The sequence below is a fragment of the Acinonyx jubatus genome, chromosome B1 (assembly GCF_027475565.1).
Source record: "Acinonyx jubatus isolate Ajub_Pintada_27869175 chromosome B1, VMU_Ajub_asm_v1.0, whole genome shotgun sequence".
In the NCBI taxonomy this organism is placed as follows: Eukaryota; Metazoa; Chordata; class Mammalia; order Carnivora; family Felidae; genus Acinonyx; species Acinonyx jubatus.
In genome coordinates this window covers 37,082,064-37,107,026 of record NC_069382.1, presented here as the reverse complement: position 1 = coordinate 37,107,026, position 24,963 = coordinate 37,082,064, and positions in this window count along the sequence as shown.

Genomic DNA, 24,963 nt, shown 5'->3' with positions numbered 1-24,963 from the left:
TCTTGTGTCACTGAGAACTGTTTGAAAACCTATGCAGGGCCCACAAAGTCAGTGCCCTATACTCAAGTCTGTCAAGACGTTTTGGGGAAACCATCCTTCAAGTAACATCCACCTTAGAAGTGTTTGAAAAAACTGCTGGGAACATTGAGGAGAGTGACATATACTCAGCTCTGTAAAAACATACTTTGGAGACACCACCTATCAGCTAACATCTGGTAACACTAAGACGTGTTTGAAAACCTATTCAGTGTCTATGCGGAGAGTGCCATATACTCCATTCTGTGAAACAATACTGTGATGAAACAGTCTTTCAACTGTCTTGTCTCACTGAGAACTGTTTGAAAACCTATGTGGGGCCCAAATGGTAAGTGTTTGTTGACATAAAGTTACCTCTGTGAAGGAGCACTATGGGGAAACCATCTTTTAACTAACATCTTGTTTCACTCAAAAGTGTTTGAAAACTTATGCGGGAACTATGCAGAAAGTGCCATATACTCAACTCTGTCAAACAGCACTTTGGGGAAACCATCTTTCAACTATTATGCTCCCCCAGAACGCACAAATGACACACAGACACCACACATATATCACACATACCACAATAAATAAACACACAACAAACACAAAACATTTATGACAAATACACCACACACATCACACATACATCACACTCAAGTCACTCATAACACATACACGCACAACCTGCACATACCTCACGCCTTGCACACTGCATTAGCCGCATTAATACTACATACACACCTACTTCACACATTCACCATGTACACGTACACACATTACACACACCACATATTCACCACACTGTCACCATGAATATGCCACAAACATATCTAACACAGAATACACCTGCCCCACAGTGTTACCACACTCAACACATATACTGCACACAATTTCCAAACAAACCACCTCTCATTTACCACACAAACACACTCCACACACACACCACCTGCAACAAACCTACAACACACATACAGAAGACAGATGCCACATCCTCTGCACATAAACTATACATACACCAGACACACTTCACAGAGACACAAATGTGATACATATACCACACAGCTATGCCACTCCCCCACTGAACACACAGCAACAGATTGTACAAACACATACCTCACATGACACATGAATACCACCCAAACACCTCACGAATTCAGCACATACACACCACATACGCATCACACAGATACCTTCCACATACTGTTTACTATGCACAATGCACGTAGAACACACACACACACACACACACATGCACACACACTTACAGACCCTATACACATATACCACAAAAACAAACTCCATTTATACAACACATACACGCCAAACATATACCACGCACAACATATACTACAGACACCACATATACAATAAACACACCATGATAATCCATACTTTACAGACACCACACACACCGCACTTATATTACACAAACTCCACCCATATGCCCACCACAAAACCACAACATGCATTGTATACAAAACACACATGCCATAAAAAGAACACACACAAACATACATTATATGTGAAGCATACACACATAATGTATATGGTGCAATCATAACACACATCTCATGCTTACAACACACAGAAGATACACACACACCACCTATAAACCACTGACACACCATCCACACACCATGATTACCACACAAATGCCATACACAGACATAAACCACATATACAACCTTCATATCATCCATAGAGAACAGGATCATGCACTCAACCACAACCACTCCAAACGTATACCACACACAGCACACATGTACCCCTCAACACACCCACCAGGTGCTACACATTCCTTGTGCTCTAACTACCCTAAATGACACTGCTCAAGTGTCTTTCATGTAGCCTTTCACATACACCTCATAAGCAGTTTATTGAAACATTCTTTATTAGTGTGTGTTGGGAGAGCTAGCATGGCAGCCATGTAGTACCCTCCCTTGAACATAGCCAGATCACTAGTTAATCATTCTCAATACCCGAGAAAGCAACCTAAAGACTGATAAAACCAAGTCCATGGCTACAGAGAGAGAAGAAGCCACATCAAAGAAAGTATAAAGTGCATAGAGGGGGTTTGGGGGAAAAATATACCAAGCAAGGGTGCTGCAGAGGAGAGGGAGTCTTCACTGAAGACAGAGTGAGAGGGTGAGGAGCACACAGGGGAATACACAATGTCAACCTTTCCTCAAAGACACATGAAAAGAGGCTCAACATCACTCATCATCAGGGAAATACAAATCAATACTACAATGAGATATCACCACACATCTGTCAGAAGGGCTAAATTTTACAACACAAGGAATAACTGGTGTTGGCAAGGATGGGGAGAAAGAAAAACCCTCTGACACTGTAGGTGGGAATGTAAACTGGTGCAGCCACTCTGGGAAACAGTACAGAGTTTTGTCAAGTGTTAAGACACCTGGGGCACCTGGGTGGCACAATCAGTTAGGCAACCGACTCTTGATATCCACTCAAGTCAGGATCTCACAGTCATGGGACTGAGCCCTCTTTGGACTCTGCACTGGCAGCATGGAGTTCGCTTGGGGGTTCTCTCTCTGTCTCTATATTCCCCTCCCCCTCTCTCACTCTCACTCTCTCCCTCTCAAATTAATTAATTAATTTATTAAAAAATACCCTTTAAAACTTAGAGTTGCCCTATGATCCAGCAATTGCACTACGAGGTATTTAGCCAAAGGATACAAAAATACCAATTCAAAGGGATACAGGCACCCCAGTGTTTTAGCAGCACAATGAAAAATAGCCAATTATGGAAAGGGCTCAAATGTCCATTGTCTGAGGAATGGCTGGAGATGTGGTATATATATGTAGTGGAATATTACACAGCCATGAAAGACAATGAATTTTTCCTTTGTAATGATTTGGATGGAGCTCGACAATATTATGCTCAGTGAAAAAATCAGTCAGAGAAAGGCTTACACTGCATGATTTCACTCCTATTTAGAATGGAAGAAACAAAACAAATGAATAATCATGGTGGAAAAAAGAGAGTGGCAAAACAAGAAACATACTCTTCACTGTAGAGAACAAACTGGTAGTTACTGAAGGAGAGATGGGTGGGTGGGGGGAATTGGGTTATATAGGAGATGGGGATTAAACAGTACACTTTTTGATGTGCACCGGGTGTTGTGTGGATGGGTGGAACAACTGATTTCTACACCTGAAACTATTACACTGTAGGTTAAGTAACTGGAATTTAAATAAAAACTTCAAAAAAAAATTCTACATTAGCCATAGGGAAAGGTCCCATGCTTAAGTGCCCAAAGCATTGCTGTGCTTCAAGTGACATTCTTGCCCTTCATAGACATAAAAAGTACACTTTCCTCACTACCACTCTGTATAGACACTTGTACTTTCCTGCTGAAAAGCACCCTTTGCTGCAAGAGGGTTTTAGAAAGCTTCTTTGGGATACGAAGTCAGAAATATTCTTAAACCCTTGTGTAGAAGCACCAGGAAATGGCCTAGCATTAGGTGCCTAAAAGTACAGTGTGACACACTATGTCTCTCTCCTACATCAACCGAGATCTCTGGTTTGTAGGTGAGTTCCCAAGCCATTCATGACCAAATTCAGGGCTCTCAGAGTCTGATGTCCCAGAGAAGAGCTATCCCCCATGTCTCTGCTCCCCTGGTGCTGGGCAGGCAACAGGAGTGTAGGAATGGGAGCCACATGGACCCCCACCCCTAATGGATGGAGCTACCCTCATTTGGAAGAACATATAATCTGTGAAAATATACCATGATCCATGCCATGATCAGTGCACAAAAAGCCTTTTGAGTAAATAATGCACCAAGCTTCGTTCCTACATCTTGATCGTCACATGGAAGCACCTTCTTATCACAGAGCCACTGCTGACCCTTTCTCCCAATACGATGGGCTGAAATACACCAGAATTCAAAGTTCTGCTCTATTTCCTGGAGGATAATGTGGGTCTCTTGCTCACAGGGTTCCAAAGGCATAGTTAGGAACACTCCTGTAGCCAAAGACCCCGAAAGTTATTTTGATTCCTGTGCTAGCCAGATGATGAATACATTGTAGTAGTCATGTTCTTCAATACCTGAAGAACACTGGCCCTCGATGTATCCAGTTTCAGAAAATTGCTTTATCATCCATCAAGGTTCATCTTGGGGTCCATCAAAACTCAGTCTTTTAGAGTACTATAACTTGCAGCAGATGTCCAATGGGGACCAGCCCTTGTGACTGTGGGAGAGCTGGAGCCAGAGTCCCTGGCTGTGTGGTTTCAGGACTACATGGACATCCAGAGCCCTAGGTTATCAGAAGGGGTCCAGCCGAGAACTGTGCATGGGGAGGCTCAGAAAGATGGATAAGCCAGGAGCTAGCTCCCTTGCTGGGCCTTGGGGAAATAAAGATAAACATCTCCATTCCACATTGATCACGTTCCCATTGGATGGAAATATTGAATACTTTTGGTTCTGGCTGCAGCCATATCCTCTCCCTTTCTGTGTTCCTCACTGACTCTTGATTCATCATTAGGAGCCATGGAGCTGACACTCTCTCAACAGGCATCCAGGGATGGGAATCGGGTTCCCACTCCATGCTGTGCTCAGTTATAGCCATCAGCATCGGATAGACATCCCAAAGGAGAATACTACTCATATCCGTGAGCTTGGTGGTTGGTTGTTTGTAGCAAGGGGTAGGGGAAGTGGAGCCAGACCACCTTGCTCTGCGTGATTGAGGCGCCTTCCTTCTGAAAAGCAGACATTTCACACAGGAGTAGTAGGCCCCAGAAGTTGGTTAGCAGAGAAAGAGCCCCTTATGTGAAGCGGGCACCAATACCCCTCTCCACACCTTGGAGCCACAGCTGGGGGCACCTCCCAGCTACAGCACTGTCACAGCTCACTCCATTCAATGATGGGAAAAGCAACAAAAGCCGACCAAATCCCAGGGCTTTCTACATCCTTCTGAAGGAAGAAGGAAGGCCTAGTCCTGACAGGGCTCCCAGATGGAGACTCTAGAGTGAGTTTTTTGCCTAAGCCCTCTGGTGTTCTTCTTCTTACAACCAGGTTGCCAGGAACAGGGCCTGGGCATTCCTGTCTCCATAGAATTCCTCTTCCAAGCTCTGAAGAGCTCTGGCCCTCCTTATTCACCTTGCCACATCTTTGTTCTCTGGTAGAAACATGGTTCTTCACACCATCCATTCAGAATCAATGTCTTAAGATCCTATCCTTTGCCTTACACCTGGGAATGTGGCCCAGTCCTTGTGACTGGGGGTGAGATTTGGTCATAGGGCGCCTTCTTCATTAATTCATTTGGTTTCAGACGTATGCGGCCATTCTGAGGCTGAGGGTATTGGAAGGGACCCAGCAGAGGATGTTTGGTGAGTAGGCAGGGCCAGAGATTGGGCAGGGAGCTGGTCTCCTTCCAGGCTGAGGGCAAATGAAGCAAGACATCTTGTGTCTGAGTGAATCCCCATTTCCACTGGAAATGTTGAGTTTGGGCCCACCTGGCACCCATTTCCTTTCCCTTCCTGTATGTCTGAAAAAATACATATTTTTCTCCCTTAGGAGCCATGGAGTGATCACTAACTCAGCTGGCACCTTTGTCTAGGCCACAGTCTCCCACCCTGCTCCTCAGTGCTCAGTGAGATCTATTAGGCTTTGCTCTACCAAAGGTAAGAAGGCCTTGAGTCCCTGTGTATTTGGTGTTTGGCCTGCTGTGCTATGGAGGGTAAAGGGGAGCCAGCTTGCCTCATTGACCTGGATGACTGATGTGCTTTCATTCTGAGAAGCAGTTTGCACATGGGCAGTATGAATGAAGAGGGGCCAGCCTTGGAAGAGCCCTTGCAAGGAATGAAGGAGCCAAGTTCTTGTAGCAGACTCTTGGGGAGGAGCCCTCAGAACCCCATAGCTACAGCTCAAACACTGCTGCCTCCATCAACTGATGGTAAAAAATGGCATGGATAGACCAAACCAGAAATCACTGTCTCCTAAAGAAAGAAGGCAGGTTTCTTGCTGACAGGGCTCCCAGGTGTATTCGTTCAGAGGGCCCCCTTGGCCAAAGCCCACAGGCCTTTCTTATTTTGGATACAACCTGGTTGATAGGAGACTGCCCTGGGTACTTCCTTCTCAACTTTCACCAAATCTCATGTGTGGTGAAGCACTCTGGCAGTGTGTGTCTCCATTGCCACTCCTGAGCTTTTTTGATGAAAGAGGGTTTGCATGGATATTATTCTGGGACAGTATCTCAGAGTAACATCCTCTTGTTTCAGCTTGGGGGTTTGGCGGTGTGCCTATGATGGTGATAGAGATTTTGCCTTGGGCCATTCACAATTTGGTTTCAGAATGATATGGCCCTGCCCATACCCAGTGTGTGTGAAGGTGCCCAGGGGCACCTCGTGGGTAGGCTAAGCCTGAAGTTGGGGGCAAATACCACCTCCTGTGTGGGTCAAGGTGAAGGGAAAGTTGGGGTCTCTTTCCTTGGTTTCCCCCATGCCCATTTGAATGCACAGCTTTGACTCACCCTGGAGTCATTCCTCTCCAACTGCTGCTTTCCTAACTTGCTCCCAGTTCACACATGGAGACCCTGTGTCTGTCCCCTACAGCAACTGAGTTCCCCAATTTGGGGGTGAGTTTCCAAGCCTTTCCTGACCTTATGCATGGCTCTCAGTGTCTGATGTCCCAGAGGATCCCTATTCACCCTGTCTCTGAGCCATTGGTGGTGGGCAGGTTAAAGTATCATGGGAATGGATAGCCTCGTGGACCCTCATCCCTAATGGATGGAGCTACCCTCAATTGAAGGAACAGTCTGGCAAGTGCAGCATGCTCCGCAACCTGATCAGTGCACAAAAAGCCCTTTGAATAAATAGTGCACCAAGACCTCGTTCCCACCTCTTGATCATTGCATGGAAGCACATTGTCCATATCTCAGATCCACTGCTGACCCTCTGGATGGATATGATAAGCAGAAACACACTAGAAGCCAACATTTCCCTCTATTCGTTAAGGGAGAATGTGGGCCTCCTGCTCACAGGGCTCCAATGGGTATCCTTTGCAGAATCCTGGAGCCAAAGCACACAAAAGGTGTTTGTGATTCCTGAGCAAGCCAGCTTGTGAATAAATTGTGCTAGTCAGGTTCTCCTAAACATGAAGAACTCTGGCCCTCGTTGTTTCCGGTTTGATGACATGGCTGTATTATACATCAAAGTTCGTCTTGGGGTACCTACACAAATTCAGCTGTTCAGAGTACTATCTCCAGCTTGCAAATGTCCCACAGGGGCCAACCCTGTGACTGTGGGACAGGTGGAGCTAAAGGGGACTTTGCCTTTTGTATTCAGTTCTGCATGGACATCCAAAGACCTAGGGCATCAGAAAGGGGTTCAGTCGAGAGCTGTGTGTGGGAGGCTGGGCCAGATGTATTAGTGGGGAGCTTTCCCCCTTGCTGGCCTAGTGGCAATGAAGATAAACATCTCCATTCCACACCGATCGCATTCCCACTGGATGGAAATATTGAATGCCCTTTGGTCCTGACTGTAACCATATCCTCTCCCTTCCTGTGTTTCTGACTGCCTCTTCACTCACCCTTAGGAGTCTTGGAGCTGGCACTCATTCATCAGGCACCCTTGAATGCGTGTCAGGTTCCCACTAGGTTCCATGTTCAGTTATAGCTATCAGCATCTGATAGATACCTGAAAGGTGAATGGGCCTCCATATCCTGACCTTGGTGCTTGGCTCTTTGTAGCAAGCGCTGGGGGGAGTGGAGCCAGCTAACCTCTCTGCTCTGCCTGATGGATGTGCCTTCCTTCTGAAAAGCAGACAGTTCACACAGAAGCCAAAGGATCCAGAGGCTGGCCAGCACAGAAAGAACCTCTTACAGTAAGAGGGCACCAATGCCCCTCTCCACACTTTGGAGCCACAGCTGGGCAAACCTGCCAGCTATAGCACTGTCACTGCTCACTCCATTCAATGTTGCAAAAAGGAACAAAAGCTGACCAAGGCCTAGAATGCCCTAGGTCCTTCTGAAGGAAGAAGGCAGGCCTGGTGCTGATATGGCTCCCAGATCGAGATACTAGATGGCGCTTTTGCATAAGCTCTCAGGTGTTTCTGCTTCTTCTTCTTCTAGTCAGGTTTCCAGGAGCTGGTGCAGGGCACTGACTTCTCCATAGAATTCCCCTTCCAAGCTCTGAACAGCTCTGGCCCTCCTCATCCACCTTGATGCATCGTTGCTGTCTTGTAGAAGCAAGGTTTTCCCCACAATGTGTTCAGAATCAGTGTCTCAAGAGTCCTACCTTCTGCTTTCCACCTCAGAATCTGGGCCAGTCCTTGTGACTGTGGGAGAGTTTTTGCAACAGGGTGCCTTCTTCATTAAATCAGTGGGTTTTGGAAGTATACATCCATGCTGAGGCCCAGAGTATTTGAAGGGACCCAGCTGAGGATGTTTGGTGTGTATGCTGGCCTTAGAATTGGGCAGGGAGCTGGCCTCCTTCTGGGCTGAGGGCAAATGAAGTGAAAAAACTTCTTTCCAATGGATCTCCATTCCCACTTGAAATGGTGAGTTTGGCCCAACCTGGTGCAAACTTCCTTCCCCTCTGTATTTTTGAGAATGTATTTTATTCTCCATTAGGTGCCGTGGAGCCATCACTGACTCAGCTGGCACAACTGGGTAGGCCGCAATCTCCCTCTCTGTTCCTGTGCTCGTTGAGAGCTATCAGCCTCTGCCCAACCAAAGGAAACAGGCCTTGAATCTTGGGGTGCTTGGTGCTTGGCCTGCTGTGCTATGGAAGGTGAAGGGGAGCCAGTTTGCCTCACTGACCCGGATGACTGAGTTGCCTTTATTCTGAGAGGCAGACAGTTTGCACATGAATGAGGAGGGGGTCAGCATTGGAAGAGCCCTTGCCAGGAATTAGAGACCAGATACTTCTTGCAGATTCCTGAGCAAGAGCCCTCAGAACACAACAGCTACAGCTCAAGCACTGCTGCCTCCCTCAACTGATGGGAAAAGTGGCAGGGATAGACCAAGCCAGAAATCCCTGGCTCCTGAAGAAAGAATGCAGGTGCTTGTTGACAGGGCTCCATCGTATAGTCCCTCAGAGGGTTCCTTTGGCCTAAGCCTACAGGACTTTCTTATTCTGTATACAACCTGGTTGATAGGAGACTGTGCTGGGTACTTGTTTGTCAACTTTCTCTAAGTCTAATGTGTGATGAAGAACTCTGGAAGTGTGTGTATCCATTACAACCCTGAGCCCTTTTGATATAAGATGGTTTGCAGGAAAACTATTCTGAGATAGTGTCTCAAAGTCATATCATCTTCTTTCAGCTTGGGAGTTTGGTGGTGTTTTTATGATGCTGTTAGAGATGTTGGATTGGACCCTTCTCAATTTGGTTTCAGAATGATGTGGCCCACCCCACACCCAGGGTGTGTGCAGGTGCCCAGGGAGAATGCCTTGTGGGTAGGCTAAGCCAGATGTAGGAGGTGGATCCCACCTCCTGTGTGGACAATGGGAAGGGAATGTCCAGGTCTCCTTCCTTGGTTTCCCCCATTCCCATTTGAATACACAGCTTTGACTCACCTTGTTGTCATTACTCTTCCATTGCTGCTTTCCTAACTTTGTCTCAGTTCACACAGGGAGACCATGTGTCTGTCCTGTACACCACACAAGTTCCCCAGTGTGGAGGTGAGTTCCAAACCTTTCCCGAGCCAAAGAGGGGGTTGCAGAGTCTGACATCCCAGAGGAAAGCTAGCCCCCTGTCTTGGAGCTCTTGGTTCTGGGCAGGCTACAGTATCATGGGAATGGGTAGCCACATGTTCACCAACCTTAATGGATGGAGCAACCCTCATTCAGAAGAACAGACATTCTGCCAATGTTCAGCACACTCCAACACCTGATCGGTGCCCAAAATGCCTTTTGAATAAATGGTGCACCAAGGCCTCATTCCCACCTATGATCATCACATGGAGCATAGCTGAGAGCCATTGCCTCCCCTCTTGATGGATACGATGAGCAAAAGCACACCAGAAGCCAACGTTTCCCCTTATTTCTTGAGGGAGAATATGGGCCTTTTGTTCACAGGGCTCCAATGGGCATCTTTTGAGTACTTCTGTAGCAAAAGCCCCCCAAAGGTCCTTGTGATTCCTGAGCAAGCTAGCTTGTGAATACATTGTGTTCATCAGGTTCTTCTAAACAAGATCCATTCTCATCCTTCATGAAGAACTCTGCCCCTCGGTGTATCCAGTTTCATGACATTGCTTTATTATCCATCAAGGTTCATCTGAGGGTTCATACAAAATCAGTCTTTCAGAGTACTATCTCTGAGTTGCAGATGTCCAATGGGGAGCAGCCCTTGTGACTGTGGGATAGGTGGACCCAATGGGGCTCTGGCATTTCATTACAGGATGACATGGACATCCAGCACCCTAGGGCATTGGAAAGAGTCCAGATGAGAAATGAGGAGTCCAGATGTGGAGGCCTGGCCAGGTGTGTTAGTGGTGAGCTGCCCTCCTTGCTGGGCCTAGGGGAAATGAAGATAAGCATCTCTATTCCACATTGTTCAAATCCCATCGGTGGAAATATTGAATGCCCTTTGGTCCTGACTCTAGCCATACCCCTGTTTCTGATTGTTTCTTCATTCACCCTTAGGAGCCATGGATCTGACAGTCAGTCATCTGTCACCCAGGTATGGACTTCTGGTTCCCACTGGGTCCCGTGCTCAGTAACAGCCATGAGCATCGGATATCCCACAGAGAATAGCCCCCCTATTCCTGACCTTGGTGCTTGGATGTTTGTGACAAGGGGTGGGAGAGTGGAGCCAAATCGCCTCTTTGTTCTGTCTGATTGAGGTGTTTTCCTTCTGAAAAGCAGACAGTTCACACAGGAGCAATAGGATCCAGAAGCTCATCAGCACAGAAAGAACCCTTTACAAGAAGAAGGCACCAATGCCCTTCTCCACACTTGGGGCCACAGCTTGGGGAAGCTCCAGGCTATGGCACTGTCACTGCTGACTCCAATCCATGATGGCAAAGGCAAGAAAAGCAGACCAAGTCCCAGGGAACTCTAGGTCCTTCTGAAGGAAGAAGGCAGGCTGTAGCTGACAGGGCTCCCAGATGGAGACACTAGAGTGCGCCTTTGCCTAAGCTGCCTGGTGTTTCTTCTTTTCTGAGCCAGATTGCCAGGAGCTGGTGCTTGGCACTCCCTTCCCCATAGAAATCCCAGTCAAGGTCTGGAGAACTCCAGGCCTCCTTATCCATCTTGACACATCTTTGTTCTCTTGTAGAAACAAGGTTCTTCCCACAATCTGTTCAGAGTCAGTGTCTCAAGGCTCCTGTCCTCTGCCTTCCACTTGGGAGTCTGGTCCAGTCCTTGTGACTGGGGGAGAGGTTTGGCCACAAGGCTCCTTCTTCATTAATTCACTGGGTTTCAAAAGTATGTGTCCATTCAGAGGCCCAGGGAATTTGGAATGGACCAGCAGAAGGTGTTTGGTGCAGATGTTTGGCCAGAGAATTGGGTAGGAAGATGGCTTTCTTCTGGGCCAAGGGGAAATAAAGAAAGACATCTTCTTTACCCGTGGATCCCCATTCCCACTGGAATGGTTGAGCTTTGGCCCAAATGGTGCCCACTTCCTTCCCCTTGCTGTATTTCTGATCATTTATTTTTTTTCTCCCTTAGGTTCCATGGGGCCATCAATCACTCAGATGGTACCCCTTGGTACCCGCAAACTCTCTCTCTGCTCCTGTGCTCAGTGAGAGATATCAGGCTCTTCTCTACCAAAGGAAAGAAGACCTTGAGTCCCTGGGTGCTTGGTGCTTGGCCTGCTGTGCTATGGGAGGTGAAGAGGGATAGCTTGCATCTCTGACCTGGATGATTGAGTTGCCTACATTCTGAAAGGTAGACAGTTAGCACATGGAAAGTATGAACCAGCATGGGGTCAACATTGGAAGAGCCCATGCCAGGAATCCTTCTTGTAGATTCCTGAGCAGGAGCCCTCAGAACACAATAGTTACAGCTCAAGCAATGCTATCTCCCTCAACTGATGGGAAAAGTGGTGGGGATAGACCAAGCCAGAAATCCCTGATCCTGAGGAAAGAATGCCGGTACTTGCTGACAGGACTCCATGGTGTATTCCCTCAGAGACCTCCTTTGGCCAAAGCCCACAGGCCTTTATTCTGTACACAACCTGGTTGATAGGAGACTGTGCTGGGTACTTCATTCTCAACTTTCTCCAAGTCTCATGTGTGAGGAAGAACTCTGGCAGAGTGTGGCTCTGCCACACCAACACTTACCCCTTTTGATATAAGACGGTTTGCATGGAAACTATTCTGAGATAGTGTCTCAAAGTCATACATCTTCTTTCAGCTTGGAGTTTTGGTGGTGTTTTTATGATGCTGCTAGAGATATTGCATTGGGACCTTCCCAAATTGGTTTCAGAATGATGTGGCCCATTCCAAACCCAAGGTGTGTGCAGGTGCCCTGGGAGAATGTCTTGTGGGTAGGCTAAGCCAGATGTAGGAGGTGGATTCCACCTCCTATGTGGATAAGGGAAAGGGAAGGTCTGGGTCTCCTTCCTTGGTATCCCCCAATGTCCATCTGAATGCACAGCTTTGACTCACCTTGTTGACATTCCTCTACCATAGCTCTTCTCCTAACTTGGTCTCAGTTCACACACGGAGACCCTCTGTCTTTCTCCAACAACAAACAAGGTCCTTGGTGTGGGGGTGAATTTCCACAGCTCTCCTGAGACAAAGAAAGGCTCATATAGTCTGATATCCTAGAGGACAGCTAGCCCCCCAATCCATGAGCCCTTGGTGCAGGGCAGGCCACAGGATCATGGGAATGGGTAGCCCAATGGGCCCAGCCCTAATGGATGGAGCTACCCTCATTCAGAAGAGCAGACAGTCTGTCCATGTGCAGCATGCTCCATAACTTGATTAGCGCACAAAAGCCTTTTGATATATAGTGCACCAAGGCCTCATTCCCACCACTTGAATGTCACATCAAAGCACCTTCTTCATACCTCAGAACCTCTGCTGCCCCTCTAAATGGTTACGATGTGCAGAAGCATATCAGAAGAATAAGTTCCCTTCTGTTTCTTAAGGGAGATTGTGGGCCTCTTGCTCACAGGGCTCCAAAGTCCATTCTTTGGAGCACTCCTGTAGTGAAATGCCCCAAAAGGTTCTTGTGATTCCTGAGCAAGCCAGTTGGTGAATACATTGTGCTAGTAAGGTTCTTATAAACATGAAGAACTCTGGCCCTGGTGTATCCAGTTTCATGACATAGATTTTTCATCCATTCAGGTTCGTCGTGGGGTCCATATAAACTCAGTCTTTCAGAGTACTATCTCTGGCTTGCAGATGCCCAGTGGGGACAAGCCCTTATGATTGTGGGACAGGTGGAGCCAGAGGAGCCCAGGCCTTTTGGTTTCAGGACTACACAGACATCCAGAGCCCTAGGGCATCACAAGGGGTCCAGCCGAGAGCTGTTTTGGGCAAGGCTGGGGCAGATGGTTTAGCGGAGAGCTGGCTTCCTTAATCGGCCTGGGAGAAATGAGGATAAATATCTTTACTCCACTAATCACATTCCCATTGATTGCAAATATTGAACACCCTTTGGTCCTGGCTGAAGCCATTCCCCTGTTTCTGACTGCCTCTTCATTCATCCTTAGGAGACACGGAGATGACACCGGCTCAGCAGGCACACAGGATAGGCATAGTTTTCCCCACTGGAAACTGTCATGAGCATTGGATATCCCAAAGGAGAATACCCTCCTATTCCTGACCTTGGAGCAGGTGTTTGTAGCAAGGGGTGGGGGGAGTGGAGCCAGATTGCCTCCTTCTTTTGCCTGATTGTGGTGTTTTCCTTCTGAAAAGCAGACAGGTCACACAGGAGCAATAGGATCCAGAAGCTGGTCAGCTCAGAAAAGCTCTTTACAGGAAGAGGACACCAATGCCCCTCTCCACACTTTAAAGCCACAGCTGGGAGAAGCTCCCCACTAGAGCACTGTCACTGCTGACTCCATTTCATGATGGGAAAAGCAAGAAAAGCAGACCAAGTCCCAGGGCTCTCTAGGTCCTTCTGAAGGAAGAAGGCAGGCCTGTAGCTGACAGGGATCCCAGATTGAGACACTAGAGGGCCCCCTTGCCTAAGCCCTCTGGTGTTTCTTCTTCTGAGGGCCAGATTACCTGGTCCTAAGGAGCTGGTGCTGGGCACTCCCTTCTCCATAGAATTCCCTATCTAAGGTCTGCAGAACTCCAGGCCTCCTAATCCACCTTGACACATCTTTGCTGTCTTGTAGAAACAAGGTTCTTCTCAAGATCAGTTCAGAGTCCAAGGTCTGAAGAGTCTTATCTTCTACCTTCCACCTGGGATTATGGCCCAATACTTGTAACTGGGGGAGAGGTTTTGTCACAAGCCCCCATCTTCATTAATTCACTGGGTTTCAAAAGTACGGGGTCATTCAGAGGCCCAGGGCATTTGAAGGGACTCAGCAAAGAATGTTTGGTGTGTAGGCTGGGCCAGAGATTTGGCAGGGAGCAGGCTTCATTCTGGGCCAAGGGCAAATGAAGGAAAACATCTTCTGAAATGTCGAGATTTGGACTATCTGGCACCCATTTCCTTCCCCTTGCTGTATTTCTGACAATTTATTTTTTTTTCTCCTGTAGTGGCCACGGAGCCATCACTCACTTAGCTGGCGCCCCTGATTGGCTGTCAACTCTCATTCTGCTCCTGTGCTCAGTGAGAGCTATCAGGCTCTGCTCTACCAAAGAAAAGAAGGTCTTTGGTCCCTAGGTGCTTGGTGCTTGGCCTGCTGTGCTATGTAGGGTGAAGGGGAGATAGATACAAGAGTGAGAGTTGGCAGCCAATCAGGGGTTTGGCCCACTGACCTGATGATTGCCCGACTGACCTGATGATTGGCTTGCCTTCATTCTGAAAAGCAGATAGTTTGCACATGGGCAGTATGAACAAGGAAGGGTTCAGCCTTGGAAGAACCCTTGCCAGGAATTAGGGAACCAAGTCCTTGTTGCAGATTCCTGGGCACAAGCCCTCAGAACCCAATAGCTACTGTTCAAGCACTGCTACCTGCCTCAACTGATGGGAGATGTGGCAGGGATAGAACAATCCAGAAATCCTGGCTCTGTGAAAGAAATCACTGGCTCTGTAAAGAAAGAAGGCAGGCTTCTTGCTGACAGGGCTCTCAGGTGTAGTTGTTCAGGGGGCTCCCGTGGCTAAACGCACAGGTCTTTCTTCTTCTGGATACAACCCTGTCGGTAGGAGACTGTGCTGGATACTCCATTCTCAACATTCTCCAAATCTCATGCATGATGAACAACTCTGGCAGCGTGTGACTCCACTGGCACCCTTTGCCCTTTTGCTGAAAGAGAGTTTGCATGGAGACTATTCCAAAGAGAGTCATAGAGTAATATCCTCTTTTTTCAGTTTGCATGTTTCATTGTGTCCTTGTGATAGTAACAGAGATATTGCATTGGGTCCTTCTCAGTTTGGTTTCAGAATGATGTGGCCTTCCCCAAACTTGTGGTGTGTGAAGGTGCCCAAGGAGAATGCTTGTGGGTAGGCTAACCAAGAGGTTAGTGGTGGATCCTGCCTCCTTTGTGGCACAAAAGGAAGGGAAAATAGGGGTTTTCTTCCTCATTTTCCCCAGTGCCCAATTTGAATGGATAGCATTGACTCACATTGCAGTTATTCCTCTCCCATTGCTGATTTTCTAATTTGGCCTCACTTCACACTCTGAGACCGTGTGACTCTCCCATACACAACTGAGTTACAAGGATTGTAAGTGAGTTTCCAGTCAGTTCTTGAGCCAGTGGATGCTTCTGAGTGTCTGCTGTCCCAGAGGACAACTGATTCTCATGTCTTGGAGCTCTTGTTGCTCAGTAGGCTTTTATAGTTATAGTAAATAATTCCCTTTCTTTGGAAACAAGAGTTTCCCTGGAATTGTTTTAGAGCCCTGTCTCAGAGTCATGTACTTTCCTTTTAAGGTGGGAGTCTGGGGCAATCCTGGTGAGTGTGCAGTAGGTTTGGCCACAGGCATCCTACAGTTGGGTTTCAGAATTTATGGACATCACCAGGCCTAGAGCATCTGTAGGTGTCCGGTGGAGAATGCTTGTGTGTAGGCTAAGCCAGAGGTTTTCAGAATGGAGCTGGCCTCCTGTCTGGGTTGAGAGTTGATTAATAAAGATATCTTTTCCATTGATAAATGCCAGCCCTTTGGAGATGCAGAACTTGGCACTACTTGTACTTATGTATATCCCAAGGCTGCTTTCCTAGTAGGTCTCCGTTCATGCTCCAGGAGCTCTGGGTGTATGAATGGTGCCACTTTCCAAGTCAGTTCCTGGAGAAATTGAAGGTATTATGGGTCTATTTTCCCAGATGAAACCTGGCCCTTCTCTCCCTGAGCACATGGTGCTGCTTAGCTGGCTAGTGTGTGCATGAGCATGGGTATCCAGTTGGCCTCCCTCCCCACACTAATAGACACCCCTTCATTTTGAAGAACAGGAGGTTTTCATGTGGACAGGATGGTCCAGATCTACTCAGCACAGAAAGTACCTTTGGATGGAATCCTGCAACAAGACCTGCTTCCAAACACTTCCATCATTGGGGAGCACAGCCCTCCTACAGCTGTATCACTGCCACCATTATGTACTGATGGCACGGGCAGGACACATACCCAGAGCCAGGTCTTTCCCTCTGATTCTGAAGGAAGAATCTGGGTAGGCTTCTTGGTGACAAGGCCTAGAGGTGAAACTTATGGATATCACCATCTGCCAAAGCCCACAGGTGTATCTCCTTCCTGAGCCAGTCAGCAACCTGGGAAAGACTGTGCCAGTCACACTTCATTATCCCTGATACACAACTCTGGCCCTCCCTCTATCCATTTTCACCACTTTGCTCTGTTTTAACTCTTACAGTCATATCCTGTGCCCTGACCTGGAGATTCTGGTCTAGTCACTGTAACTGTGGCAGATGTATGGCCTAAGGGCTCCTGACTCTTCAGTAGGATAGTTTTCACCTCTGCTTGAGTCTCACAGAACTCAGACTTCTGGCCAAGTAGAACTGTGTTTTTGTTTTTGTTTTGCCATGGAAGATCCTCAGCACCTCTTGGGTTTCTAGCATCTTGAAAAGATAAGAATAACTATAAAATGGGAATTTGTTACAGTATCTGAATGATTCTCAGGGCAAGAAGTATTTATTTCAAACCCATGCAACCCTAATGATATATGAATAGACAAGGCCACCCTGCTCTAGTACCACCCTCTGCATTTCTTCCAGGCATATTGCACACTGACCAGCATCTTGACTCAGAACACCCTCATTATAGGTTATCCCTGGCTTTCTTCACCACATTGTACCATGCTTATCCATTTCGTATGAAGGCACATATGTGAGAGCACTTTAATCTTCCAAACGTGGGGCTGGACGAAGTTAACTGGTAAGGCGCAAACACCAGGAGCAGCTCTAATGGGTTCCACCCTATGTGCCAGTCCCTGCCTTCTTCCACAGTACTTGGGGCTGTTGTGAGCCTAGTCCTACTAGCCAGAAATGTCACTGTTGCGACTGTTGAGTATGCTGAAGGAGGGGAGCACCACACAAGCCAATGCCATAGTTGCCACACCATGACCGCAGGTGGTCTTCCTGGGCCACTGAGGCTGCTATGGCACTGCCTGAAGCACTGGGCTGTTCATACCTTTGCACCTGATCCAGAAATCTCACTTGGTAGTGAGCTGCACCCAATAACGATACCTGTGGTCCCCTGGCCCATCTGTGACCCAGATGAAAGGTAAATCCAAGACTAAGTGCAGTGCTGTCATTAGTGGTGGTTGGGCTGCTTTGTTTGGGGTCCACCTCCAACATGCCCAGGCTGCTGTGGAAATCTATCCCTGGGCATTGGTTGAGTGAGTGACAGTTCTATGGCTCCTAAGTCTAAACAGGGAAATAGTTAGACAAAGAACCATGGGAAAGGAGTGTCCATAAGGAGGGCCAAAGTTACAAATACCCAATGGGAATGGGAACAATTTGGAAAGGGATAGTGCAACTTCATGTCCCCTCAGCCAAGAAAGGAGTCTAGCTCCCTTCCCAGTCCTCTGGCCCAGCCTACATGTAAATGTTCTGACCTCGTCCCTTCCAATGCCCTAGGTCTCTGAATGCCTGCATGGTTGTGACATCAACTTGCTAGGGTCCTGTGGCCAAACCTATGACACAGACACAAGGATGAGATGAGGGTGTCCAGCTGAATACCAAGGATACTCCTCTGAGAGACTATATGGAATGGGCTTCAGAGAGGACCTAGAGGGAAAATAGAGCAAAAGGGTGAATATGGGTCCACAGAGGGCCAGAGTTCTTCATTAGGAATAAGAATGGGATGATGTGGAGAATGAAGTGACTAGTGCCATCTCCTCACAAGCTGGCTCTCTCAGGAATAAACAGGACATGTGGACTTTGGTGAAAGGAGCCCTTTACAGGCTACACCCAGGACCCCTGCCAGCAAGGGTCTGTATTCTTCCTTCAGAAAAAGAGGGAAACCACTGGCTTTGGGTTTGTTTCTTGCCCTTTCTCATTGGAGGACAGGAGGCAGTGATAAAGCAGTGGTTGTTTGGGCCTCCTGGCTGATGGTCAAGTGGTTAGAACCCGGCCTGGGTCCCATATGCACTTCAAAGTCCCTTTGGGCACTAAGCACTGCCTGAATCAGAGGGCACATGCATGAACCATCTAATATGCAGGATGAAGGCACCTCTGTCAGCCAGGGGAGGGGGCCAGCTGGCTACCCATCCCTGTAAGGACTCTGGCTGACTACACTCCCAGCCCCCAGGAAAGGAGGGACCTGTTTACCTCTGGAATACCAGACACTGAGAACTGTCAATTGACACAAGAACTGACTGGGAACTCCACACCAATATTTGGACCTGGGCTGTGTACCTGACACAGACCCATAGATCCTGGAAAGTTCAAGTGTAAACAGGGTATATTCTTCTGAGGCTCTTGCTCTGAATGGCTCCCAGGTAGAACCAAGGTTGAATAAAAGAGCAAGACTGTGCAAATAGGCAACCTGAGGACCAAAGGTCTTCATTGCAGAAGAGAATGGGCTACAGTTAGAATTAAGTGCTTACTTACTTCTATCTCCTGTCAGGCTGGCTGCTTGGGGAGTAAGAAAGACCTGAGGGCTAATGTAAAAGGAAAACTCCATTGGCTACACCCAAGAGTGAAATTCTGCAGGAGATATATATTGTTCACTAACAAACAGGAAAAGCTGGATTTGGTGGGTTTTCCTGTCCTTCTCATCAGGAAATAGAAGCACCATTGATTTTCAGTTAAAGGGTTCCTGCACCTAGCTGGTGATCAAGTGTTTGGAGCCTGGACCTGATGTAGCAGTTCTTGAAAGGGCCTTTTCAGTTCGGACCAAGTCCTGAAGCATAGTGTGCATATGGGAATCATGTTTGACTCAGAAGGAAGGCATGTCTATCCTTCACTGTACTTACCAGAGCTGGCTAAACACCAGCTCAAGCACTCAGGGACAAGGTCATCCTTCTTTTGATTTGAAGTTACTGTTTGCTCTCACATAGCAAAGGACCAGAATGAGAGGTTAGCACCAATCTTTGGGCTTGGCTTGTGTGAAGTGAGTGGAAGCCCAGTTGTCCCTGGATGTGACCAAGGACTTAGAAAATAGCAAATTGGTGGGAATGGCAACAGAGGAGGCCAAGATCTACATTACAGATGGGAATGGGGTAATGCTGGGCATGTATATCTACCTCCATTTGTTTTTGCTTCATGTGTAAAGTCAGTGTCTCCCCAAACCTCTGGGACCTCTTATACATATCCACCCATACCCAGCTTGGCACCTTCATATGCTCCAGGCCTCTTATTGTGAACAGAGTTCTATGGGAAGTCACAAGAGGTCCTGTTGCCAATCTATGCCAGAGTCACCAGGACTCAGCCACAGTCCCCAGTTTAAAGTAGAAGATATGGCTCTGAGACACTGATGCTGAATGGACTCCAGCAAGATCCTAGTTTGAAAAAAAAGGGGCGCAAAAGAATGGAAATAAATCAACATAGGGCCAAAGTGCTTCATTACAAAGGAAAGCAAAATGAAGATGACAAGGATGTGCATAACGCAATCTCTGGAGATGCTATTGTCTATAGTAAGAAACACCTGTGGGCAGAGGCAAAGGGAAACATACATTGCCTGCATCTGGGTGCCCATTTGGCCAAAGGCACTTTTCTTTCAGAAAGAGAAGGAAGACTCCAGACCTTGCCTCCTTTGTATGCCCTAAACCTCACGGAAGTGATTCACAGGTAACAGTTAGTGCTCCTGAGGGTGCTATAGGTTTTTTCTCCAAGTCATGGTACAGTATTTCTTGTAAGGCTTTTTTGTACTGAATTGTCCTGCAGTCTACTATGCATGCCATATCCATCTGCCTTAGAGAATGAAGACATTTCAATCAGCCAGGAGAGGGAGGCAAGCTGGCTACCCATCACAGAGATTACCTAGGCCAGTTAAGCAACAGGTGCTCATGGACAGGAGGGTCATTCTTCTTTGGGATAAAGGAACTTATTGCTCTCACATAGCACAGGACCAGAGTGGTCATTCATCACAAATCCTGGATGATGGTTATGTGGCTCACAGACCTATTCCACCTGGTTGTGACCCACGACCTAGTTAAGAAAACAGAAAATGGATGGGAAGGGCTATAAGGAAGGCTAAGCTTCTAAATTACAGAGGGGATGAGGACAAAGCTGGGAATGAAATGTCTAACATAGTTTCTCCTTCAACCAGAAGTAAGGCCAGCTCCCTCCTAAACCCTGGCATTGCCTACACATGGACATTTTGCTGGGCACCTTCAAGGGCCCCATGCCTCCCATTGTCCACACACTTCTGAAAGGCACCTAATGAGGGCTTCTGTGTCCCAACTATGCCAGAGACATCAGAACTTGGCCAGAGTCAACTTAAAGGAAAGGACATTTCTCTGAGACACTGGCTCTGAATGGCACCCAGTGAGAAATGATTTTGCAAACAGTAGAAAGTATTCATTGAAATGGAAATCTGGAAGGCCAAAGTTGATTATTATGATTATTATTGATGTGAATGGGACACAGAGTAGAATGAAGTGTCTAGAAGGACAATTTCCTGGCAAGGTCCTGTCTAAGGAGTAAGAAACACCTATGGCCAGAGACAAACTAAAGCTCTAAAGGAACACCTCCTGAAAGCCCAGTTTGCAAGAGGTCTGCATATTTCCTTCTGAAATGGAAGGAAAGCTTCTGGCCTTGGCTGTTTTTTCTGTCCTTCCCTACAGGGGATAGAGGCAGCAGAGACTCAGGGGTAGTGGGTCCATGCTCTAGGCTGTTGTTCAAGTGTTTGGAACAGTTCCTGGGGCAAATTAGGTCTTGAAGGGCCACTGTCTGCACTGACTAGATCCTGGAACATAACCCCTATGCGTGGACTATGTACTTTTTAGAATCTGAAGTCAGGCACTAAGTGCTCTCTGACAGCAGGGCAATCTTTCCTGTGGGTTGTCACAAACTAACTACTCTTGGTGAGCACAGAAGCAGCATGGGAATTCACCACCAATCCTTGGGGGCTCACTGTGAGATTGACAGACTCACTGGCCCACCCAGCCTGCAAACCAAGTCTTAGCAAATAACAATGGGATGGGAATGGCTCTATAGACAGCCAAAGTTTCATTTTAGATGAGAATGGAAGAAATCTGAGAGGGAAATGTCTCCCTCCATTTGCCCTTGACCCAGAAGGGGGTCAGCTACCTCCCAACACCTTTGGCCCTAGCTACACACAAGTATTCTGTGCTGGGTTCTTTCGACTGACCTACATCTAATGTTGTCAATATAGATCTGGAAAGCATGGTGCAGGGCTCCTATGGCCCAGCCTATTCTGCTGTCACAAGAACTCATCCAGAATCCCCAATTAAAATCAGAGAGAATGGCTCTGAACCATGGGTCCTGATTTGCCCATGGCAGATTCTAGTTTTAAAAAGCATAAAAGGGGGCACTTGGGTGATTCAGTGACTTAATCCTCTGGCTCTTGGTTTCAGCTCAGGTCATGATCTCGCAGTTCGTGAGTTCGAGTTCCATGTCAGGCTTTGTGCTTACAACTCAGAGCATGGAGCCTGCTCAGATTCTGTGTGTGTGTGTCTCTCTCAGCCCTTCCCTCTGCTTGCTCTCTCTCTCTCTCTCTCAAAATTAAATAAATATTTAAAAAAAATTGAAAGAGAAAAAGGATGGGGCTCTTGGGTGGCTCATTTGGTTAAGCATCAGATTATCACTCAGGTCATGATCTCATGGTTTGTAAGCTCGACCCCCCACATCAGGTTCTCTCCTGTCAGCAAGGAGTCTGCTTGGGATCATCTGTCCCTATGCTCTACACCTCCCCACCTGCACACACACACTCTCTCTCTCTCACTCACTCTGTCTCTGTCTCAAAAATAAAAATAAACACAAAAAAGAGGAAAAGGGTAGAAGTAGATACACAGATGGACAGTGTTCCTGTGAGAGATGAGAATGGGATAAGTCTGAGGATGAAATGACTAGTACAATCTCCTGGCAATCTGACTGTCTCAGCAATAAGAAACACATGTGGCCTAGGGCAAAGGAAAACTCCACTGTTTACAGTGGGAGCCCTCATGGCAAGATGCCTGTATTCCTACTTGAGACAGAGAAGGTAAGCTTTGGGAGTTCACACTTTTCCCTTCCCATCCTATCAGTGCATAGAGGCAGCAGTGATTCAAGGGTAGTGGGTTTGTGCTCAAGTGTTTAGAACTGGGCTGTGGTGCAGTGGTTCCTGAATGGTCTCTTTCACTCTAAGCAGGTCCTCAAGAATACTTCCGTGGGTGAACCAAGTGCTCTTCAGAGTGAAAGCATCTTTAACAGCTAAGGAGCAAGACAGGTTGGCTAACCCTCATTTCTTTTATCAGCCAGCCAAACACCAAACAATCCCAGGAAGGCAATATTTCCTTTGGGATATCAGAAACTGATTGCTCTCGACACAGACAAGAGTCAGAGCTCATTAGGAATGGCTGGGCACTCGTTATGTGGGGGAAAGCCTCATTAGCCTTGCCTGGGACCCAAGACATAGTTATCAATACAGCCAGGGAATTGGAATGGCCATACACAGGGCCAAAGATTTTCATTTCAGCTGAGAATGGGATAAAGCTGAGAATGAATTGTCTAGCTCCATGTTCCTCTTGTGCCAGAAGTGAGGATATCTCCCTCCTGATACCTCTGACCCTGACTACACACCAGCATTCCTGCTGGGCACCTTGAAATGCCCTGGGCTTGTCTTTGTCAACAGAGGGCTGAGAGGCAATTTATGAGGGACCCTGTGGCCCAGCGTATCCCAGAGTGACAAGAACTTGGCCAGACTCCCTTGTTCAAAGTAGAATAAATGGCTCTGAGATACTGTGCCTCAAGGGACAACTGGGAGAACTGAGCTTGAAAAAGCCATAGGGTGGAGGCGAATACAGAGAAGGTCAAAGTTCTTTATTGACAGAAGAGAATGTGTTATAGCAACAAAATGAAGTGACTAGCACAATCTCCTGGCAGGATGGTTGTCTCAGGAGTAAGAACACTGTGTGGGCTAGAACAAAGGGAATTCTCCTGCATTGTTCCTTCAAGAAGGAGAGGAAAAGTTTATGTCATGGATTTTTTTTTTCTTTTGTCCTGTCCTCTGAGGCAGTCATGTTACACAGTTAACAGTTTCTGGCCTGTGGCTGACCCTCAAGTATTTGGAAAGTGGCTCTTTTGCAATGGTCCTTGAATGGGCTGTTTCTGCACATTCTGCAGGTCAGTCGTGAAGAATACTGCAAATGGGGGAACTGTCTGCTCTTCAGATGAAGGCATTTGTAGCAGTCAGTGGTTGGAGTTCTGCTGTCTAACTATGACCATGCCAACTCCAGGCTTTCCAGCACCAAGTCCACAGTGACGGGGGTCAGTAGATGCTTTTATATATCAGAAACTGAATGCTTGGGGCGCCTGGGTGGCTCAATAGGTTGAACATCTGACTTCGGCTCAGGTCATGATCTCATGGTTTGTGAGTTTGAGCCCCGCATCGGGCTCTGTGCTAACAGCTCAGAGCCTGGGGCCTGCTTCAGACTCTGTGTCTCCTTCTCTCTCTCTGCCCCTACCCCACTTGTGCTCTGTCTCTCAAAAATAAATAAATGTGAAAAAATTAAAAAAAAAAAAAGAAACTGAATGCTTGCTGTTAACAGGGGAGCAGCGTGGGAACTTTCTACCAATCCCTGGTTTTTCACTGAGTGAATGACAGGCTCACCGTGCCAAGTGGGAACCAAGAGATAATTAGACAAAGCACAAAGGAAGGGGCACCTGGTTGGCTCAGTCGGTTAAGTGGCTGACTCTTGATTACAGCTCAGGTCATGATCTCATTGTTGTGAGGTCTAGTCCTGCATCAGGCTTTCTGCTTACAGCGTGGAGCCTGCATCAGATCTTTGGTCTCCCTCTTTTTCCCCTACCCCACTCATGCTATCTCTCTGTATCTCACTCAAAAATGAGAAATGTTTAAAAACAAGTTTCCAAAAAAAAGAATGAAAACCGGATGGAATGGGTGAAAGGGCGGACCTACGCCGGCTGACTCCATCTTGTTCTGTGTCCTTCACCTTGACCACGCTTCCTCCCCTTGAGTAACCTCCCTTTCACCTGCCTAAAGGACTCCCACCCTTCCCCAGCCAATCAGCTGAGGCCACAGCCATTACCTCACCAACTGCCCCTAGGCCCCAATAAAACCTTTGTCCTTTTGAAACTCGCTCTCTCTCCCTGGTATCTCACCGCTGCGTCGGTGCAGGTAGGGGATTGAGCTCGAGCTAGCTCGAATAAAGGCTCTTTTGCTTTTAATTGGACTCGGCTCCCTGGCGGTATTTGGGGATCACGAATTCTGGGCATAACATTTGGGGGCTCGTCCGGGATCCCCAAGACCCCTGAGGGACCCCCAACCCGGAGAGCCTGA